Consider the following 6,747-nt stretch of genomic DNA (forward strand, 5'->3'; position numbering starts at 1 on the left):
TCTTTTCTTGCTTTCACCTTCTTTACATGATCTCATCATGCCAAGTAGAGCGGCCTCTGCTCCAATCAATTTCAACCACTTGTCGTTGTGTTCTACCGTATTCGTACTTGGGTTTCCACTACGTTGCATAGCCAGAGTTAGAAAAATATAAACAACTATTCGAACTCAAACTCATGCAACTTGATCAATGTCTTTTGTATATTATTTTGTCACATTTTATTTAAAATATGAGGTCTCTAAGATACATGTACACCCATATATATATATTATTTGTATTTATAATTTTTTGAATAGTAACACAATGATAACTATTGTAAACTAGTATTAGGTGATTATGCAAAGATCATCTTTACGTCTTCTGAATAGATGATAATCACATTACGTTGAGTTTTATTTCTATATATCGAAAGCATACGGAATTTGATGATTACGAATCTCCACTAGTTATTATATATATGTCGCACAAATTATCAACTAAACGTGATATTTCACTAAGAAGTTTTTACCAAAAGAACTTTATAAGAAGTTCAAAAACTTTCATAATACGGTGGCTAAGTAATGATGATCATAGCCCATTCATCAATATACTAGTAGGATTTATCGTTCAGTAGGTACTCCATCCGTTCCACAAATATAGACTTTTTAATATTTTCACGCATATTAAGAAAACACATTAAACTACCATAATAAATGTATCGTTTTTGTAATTTTTAATTTTTAATAACTTTTAACCAATAGTAATTCAATAAAATCAATTAATTTTCTTGAAGTTTACAATTTTTTCATAAAACACAAAATATACATCTTTTTGAAACATTTTTTTCTTCTAAAAAGTCTATCATTAAGGAACGGAGAGAGTATTATTTAATTTTGACATAATAATCATGGATTAAATCAAAGCATATGGTAATGTGTTTGGGTTGATTTATAAAATTTCAATTTTTTAAAAAATGTGTTCAATAGGTATTGTTGTCACAGATAATTTTTTTTGTCAACAAGACTGACACTTAAATATCATGGTTCTAGGAAATTTGTAAAACCGAACACTTATATTTACATCTATTATAGAAGTACCTCATACATAATTTGAGTGGAATAAATGGATACAGTCTGGAACATCATGGCCCAATGGTAAGGACGGACTCCTTTCTGCATCCACGTTGCAAGTTCGAGCCCTGTCGGAGGGAACTACCTCATGATGTCTCTGGACACCCCACACGGATATGGGTCCATGTTTTAGGGCCCATTTGCATACCCGGAGAGAGGGTCTATCCGTGGGCTGCACCTCCCCTTGGGGATTAGTCTGGGCCTTTCCATAGGCCCGAGATACCCCCAGGTTAAAAAAAAAAATAAAAAAATAAAAAAAATAAATGGATACATATAAAGAGTTATATTGTTATTCTAGTGGTATAGGAACTCCAGCTGGAGTGTCCGCCCCTGGGTTCGAGCCTTGGCCACTGCGAAAATTTACATGTGGGCTGCAGCATCCGAGACCGAAGACCGTTACACGGTGAGCCACATGGTGACGTTCTGGCAGCGTCCATGTTCACTTCGGTCTCTAGTCTGGACCACTTCGGTGGGGCCAGGATACTCGGTTAGCAAAAAAAAAAAAGTTATATTGTTATTGATATGTAGACAGTTTAAAAGGATACTTATGGGTAGATTTAATGTTAAAGCAGAAACGTTCCCTAGAAGAAATTACTAAAGGAAATTTTTCGTCAACAAAAAGAAATTACTAAAGAGAATTTTTCGATCGTACTTTCTTTTAATTTGATATCTTTTGACCAAAATATTAAGAAGAGTTTTATATACACTTTTGTCTACTGCATAAGGTTTTATGCTCTTATTTTTGGGTATTAGGCCGCTCCCTTATCATCATGAGTTTGTCTTTTTGTTTTTCCATTCATCATACAAAGTTAACAGGAAATAAAATAAAGACAACACTGGGAAGAAAAACACATTCATCTGTCCCACGTGTGCAAAGAAAGTAATTTGAGCATTCTTAAAATCAATATTAGCAATGTAAAAAATGATTTATAGATGTTGAATTGCTTGGGATTCCTACAACCGTGTGGGCACCTCACTTTAGAAACTTGAACCGAATTTTCTAAAACCCTAACCTTTTGTTTTTCTTTCGTCTATTTTCTGTTCTTTTACTTAATAGTATGACTTTTAACATATATTACCTCATGCACGCTCTCCCTATGCCCACAAGCTTTCTAGGAATCCGATGCCTATCTTAATCTTAGCTTGCTTAACTAAAGTTTCGTTAATTGGGCCTAAATCATCATAATTTCAGATCCAACTATTTATCAAAACTATGATCTAAGTGACTAAGTGAGGAGTGTTATATATGTAAGTATACAAAATAAATGAAACTGGTAGAGGTTTTGGACAATCCAAGCTGCAACAGCTGTCACCTGAATTTGCATTCATCAATAAGAACATGTCTAATGAAACTTAATAAATGATGGAGGCCACTAAAACACCATCAATTAGTTTAATGAATAATCTTTTGTTGTTAATTAACTATACTTCTTGGAGGGTGTGAAGTTTCTTTCATACTATACTTTTTTTTTTGTCAACTTCTTTCATACTATACTAGTATTAATTTTTGGGATTTTTTTTATATTTTGAAATAACAAATAATTAAGAAAGACAGAAAAGAACAAGATATATTTATACTAGTGGTTGGCCCGTCCTACGGGCGGGGTGTATAATTTTATGAAAATATTTTATGAAGCATTTCTTAAAAAATACTCTAAACTGAAAATTATTATTTTTTATTTTATGAAACATTTTTTTGAAAATATATTCTAAATAGAAAAAAATATTATAAACTAACAAATAATAAACATAGTAGAATATTTTTTTTTTCAGTTCATAATTATGAAATTTTAATTAATCTTTAGTTTTTTTTTCTTATTATGTTCTGTTAATTATTATGGCTTTTGTTGAACACTATTTAATAACAAAATTATTCTCATGTTATTTTAAATATTTTTATAAATTAGTATTTTTGAAACTGATAGAATATGATACTTTTAATAGTTTTTTACTTTGGTTACGTACCGCTTCAGATCAAATAATTTAGTAAAAAAGCTAAAGTGAACCGAACTGTAATTAAACAACAAAAGCTTAAATGTAGTGTAACCATTAATGATCTGGAAATCAAGATGAACCAAACCGTATATAAGTATTCAGTGAATTGTTTTTTTCTTTTCATCAACTAAAGCCTGAATAAGAAACTTTTTGGTCAAACAAATTATCACCTGAATAAGCAACTTTATTCTGCAACTTTTTAGTGTTAGTTGTATTGAATAAAAGCATATAATTCATAGCTCATCAAACATTTTCTATCAGTTTTATATAGTTATAACAACGAAAGCATTGTTAAACATATATTAATTACATAATTAAATAAAATATAATAATCAAAGAATATGTTACCTTTATATTACAAACCCAAAAAAGAGACCACGAAGTAGGATGTATACAATAATCTCTACACTCCAAATATCGATATTCTTTCTGTAATTTCATTTTGATACTTCAGGAATAACATAGTTAACACTTCCTACTATATCACTGTAAACCTTTGTTGTAAGCATATGCAGAAAAACATTTCAATTAAAATGACAGACAATGTAACAGAGTATGAAGGAAACAATTATGCACACTAAAATACCCAGAGCCACGTCCATCATTTAATGGTTAAGATTCCAAAATTGAGCCAAATAACGAAATTACATTTAAGACCCTATCAGTCACTCATCACTCCCTGTAAATCATCGTTCGTTGCTTCCTGCGGGAAGTTTATTTATTTTATTTAACATCTATTTTATTTTTAAAAAAATATTTGGCTATATATTATGTATTTTACTTTATTTTTATCATTTCTTTCTATTAATTTTTGAGTTTACGATATCCAAAGTATATTTTGTGCAATTAACTAAATTTCATAAATTAAATTTTGAGATTATTTTAGTGAGGCTATGTTCTACTTTACTTTGATAGTGTATATCTTTTTATAAATCTGTTTTATCTTATGTCATCTACTTTTATATATTTTTTTCTAATTTGTTTTATCAAGTTGTTTAATGATACTTGTAACTATTATATGCTTTTTAAAATGACATTCTTTATTTTTATGAAATGATTAAAATAGATATATGCAATAAGTAGTGAATTTGTAGATTTGTAGCATTTTCTATTTTGTTCTCACAATTTTTTTCGGTGTGAATTTACTGTTTCTAGAATTTAATTTGTTGATGTTGGTAAATTTTCATGAAATTAATTAATGTTCCTATTCGTTTTAGTTTTTGGTGAATAGCTTTTATATATTTAAAATTTTGCAACTTTGAATATACCAAAAATCGCATAAACGATTATTTACAAATAAGTGATTACTTATAAGAATTTTGAATAGTATTTGTATTTTATATGTAATAATACTAATAAATCAGATAATTTTTAGTAAAATGTTGAAGATTCGGTTCGTTTTTAAATTTTATATAACTTTTTTAAAGTCGGATATAAGGTAATAATATATGTTTTTAATATTTGATATATGAACAAAAAAATAGGATTTATCTTCAAAGTTTGGTGATTTATTAATTGTTCAATGGATTTATCAAAAGAATTCGTCACATAAGATGTATCATATATTGTCAGAAAAAATTAAATATATACACAAGTATAGCAAATTATCAAGAGGATATTATCATTGACTTAAACAGCAAGAATTTAACAAATATTATTAAAAAATACTGAGAAGATTGGAACCATTAGAAATAGTATCTTCTCCAGAATATTATGATCTTCAAGTTGACTATTAGATGTTGTATTGCTTCTACCTTCAAAGCAATATTTGTGTTGAGGATTTTGTTTCCATAGTGTGCAGTGTTCCCTCTCAGACCAAACACCAGAAGGAAATCTTCTTCGTCTAGAAAACCAAATCATTATATCGGCAAATACACTGTTGCATGATTGCCAAAGATGGCAAACTCCATCAGCATACATATGTAGAGAATCTCAAGATAGGAAGATGAAAATGTAGTGCAGCTGATAACATGAGAAGAAGAAAAGTGAGAGTAAGAAAGATTCAGAAGCTGAGGCGTTAAAAGTTGGAAGAAACCTCTTATATAGGTATGTGATCTCACATGACTTGGCTGGTCAAGATGTCCTCCATTCCCTCCATTGGGGACTGAATATAAACGGGTGAATCTCCCCTGAACATGATTCAAGTACCATCATCACTGCAAGTTTTAAGAACGTCAAGACACAGATCGCGGAAATCTTAAAAGTTGCAACCATATTAAATCAAACTTACCAGCTAACTTCATACTCATCCACCATGACTCAAAAAGGATAAGAAAGCTATGTTTCATTTGATTTATGAACCTTAGCTCAGGTCTGATATTCACCTTAACGTCTATACTCTCTCTCTGTCACTCAATTGCCGACAATGGTTGTCAGAGAGAAGATGAATTCGACAAAGGATGGAAAGCATCTCACACACACTGACGGTTCTATGTTTTTCTTTAACCTGCAGAATGAAAGAAAAACACATGAAAGACGATCATTTAAGAAAAGAGAGTCTGATTTGAAGGTAATTAGTAAAAACATTGGATTCTGCCAGGAAGAATAATAAACAAAAACGTATGACAATAGACAAAATACTCGGTTAACGAAAAGACTTTCAATATACCTGAAATATGTATTGTCTAAAGTTTATCCATTTCCAAGATATAAGTCTCTGCAGATGATCCATTTTGTCTCGGCCCATCTTCCTCTGAATCCTTAGAGCTTTCTAGAGGCTGCAGCCTTACCCCACCTCTATGTTGGTGATCTACATTAGGAAACATATCAAGATACCCACCCTTTCAGTTTCATGGAAACCTTGGAACCCTTCAATAGCTGATGACTATCAATGTCTGAATCAACCGTTGAACCAAATCAACCGTTGCGTAAAACCTCACTGGTCTCATCAACTCTAGCAGGTTATGTGTAGTCTTTTATTGAATCGGGAAATCAGTACGGTTACTGGAACTGAGTTTATCTTTGTCTCCACGTGCATTCATCCAAGGCATCCTATTAGCCACCACAGCTTTCGAGCTTGAAACCCACATCTCTTTTAGTACTATCTCTCTTATAAGAAACCTTGAACATAGGAAACGGTAAAGCCTCTTGGTCAGCCCGAAGAGATGTATTGATTGCACAATTGAAGTGGAAGGAGTGGATTAAAAGGGGTGAGGTGGAGTTAAGTTGCAAAGTTATTGAAATCGGAGGCGTTAGGCATACTGAACAGCCTCGAATCTCTGTGTGGTCTCGCGGTCGGTGTGAAAAGGTAGAAGACGAAGACAAAGACAAGACGTTGAAACCCTAGGCGTGCTTCAGATGGGCCGCGATCATTAAACAAATAAGAAGACGCCGCAGCCCAAAAAAAATTAAAAAAGAAGTAACCAGTTAAGAGCCGACACGTGGCGACATATGCCCACACAAAAAAAAAGACGTGGATAGCTGAGGTGAGAGAAAACCCCAAATTATTATTATAGATGACACAAGTGCATAGTTTAAGGTTAGTTGTCACTTGTCACTTTGACCATTTGACCAAAACAGCTTTTTGTTTCATAAACATAAACCATTATTTGCCCAAAGAGTTATACTATTAATTATCCAATAAAAGTAGTTAACTACTTAACTTTACGTACGAATATGTACATGAAACGAATGGATATGTATGGA

At 31.6% G+C, this 6,747-nt stretch overlaps 1 long non-coding RNA gene across 1 annotated transcript; it reads right to left on the minus strand.

The window, feature by feature from the left end:
- Window positions 1-4,894: 4,894 nt before the first annotated feature.
- Window positions 4,895-5,842, minus strand: LOC106305574. Its single transcript, XR_001263014.1, has 4 exons — window positions 5,711-5,842; window positions 5,333-5,548; window positions 5,163-5,258; window positions 4,895-5,064 (listed from the first exon to the last, which is right to left on the minus strand). It is a non-coding gene; the product is annotated as an uncharacterized LOC106305574 (long non-coding RNA).
- Between the last annotated feature and the right edge of the window lie 905 nt (window positions 5,843-6,747).

This window comes from Brassica oleracea, chromosome C7 (genome assembly GCF_000695525.1).
Source record: "Brassica oleracea var. oleracea cultivar TO1000 chromosome C7, BOL, whole genome shotgun sequence".
Lineage (NCBI taxonomy): Eukaryota > Viridiplantae > Streptophyta > Magnoliopsida > Brassicales > Brassicaceae > Brassica > Brassica oleracea.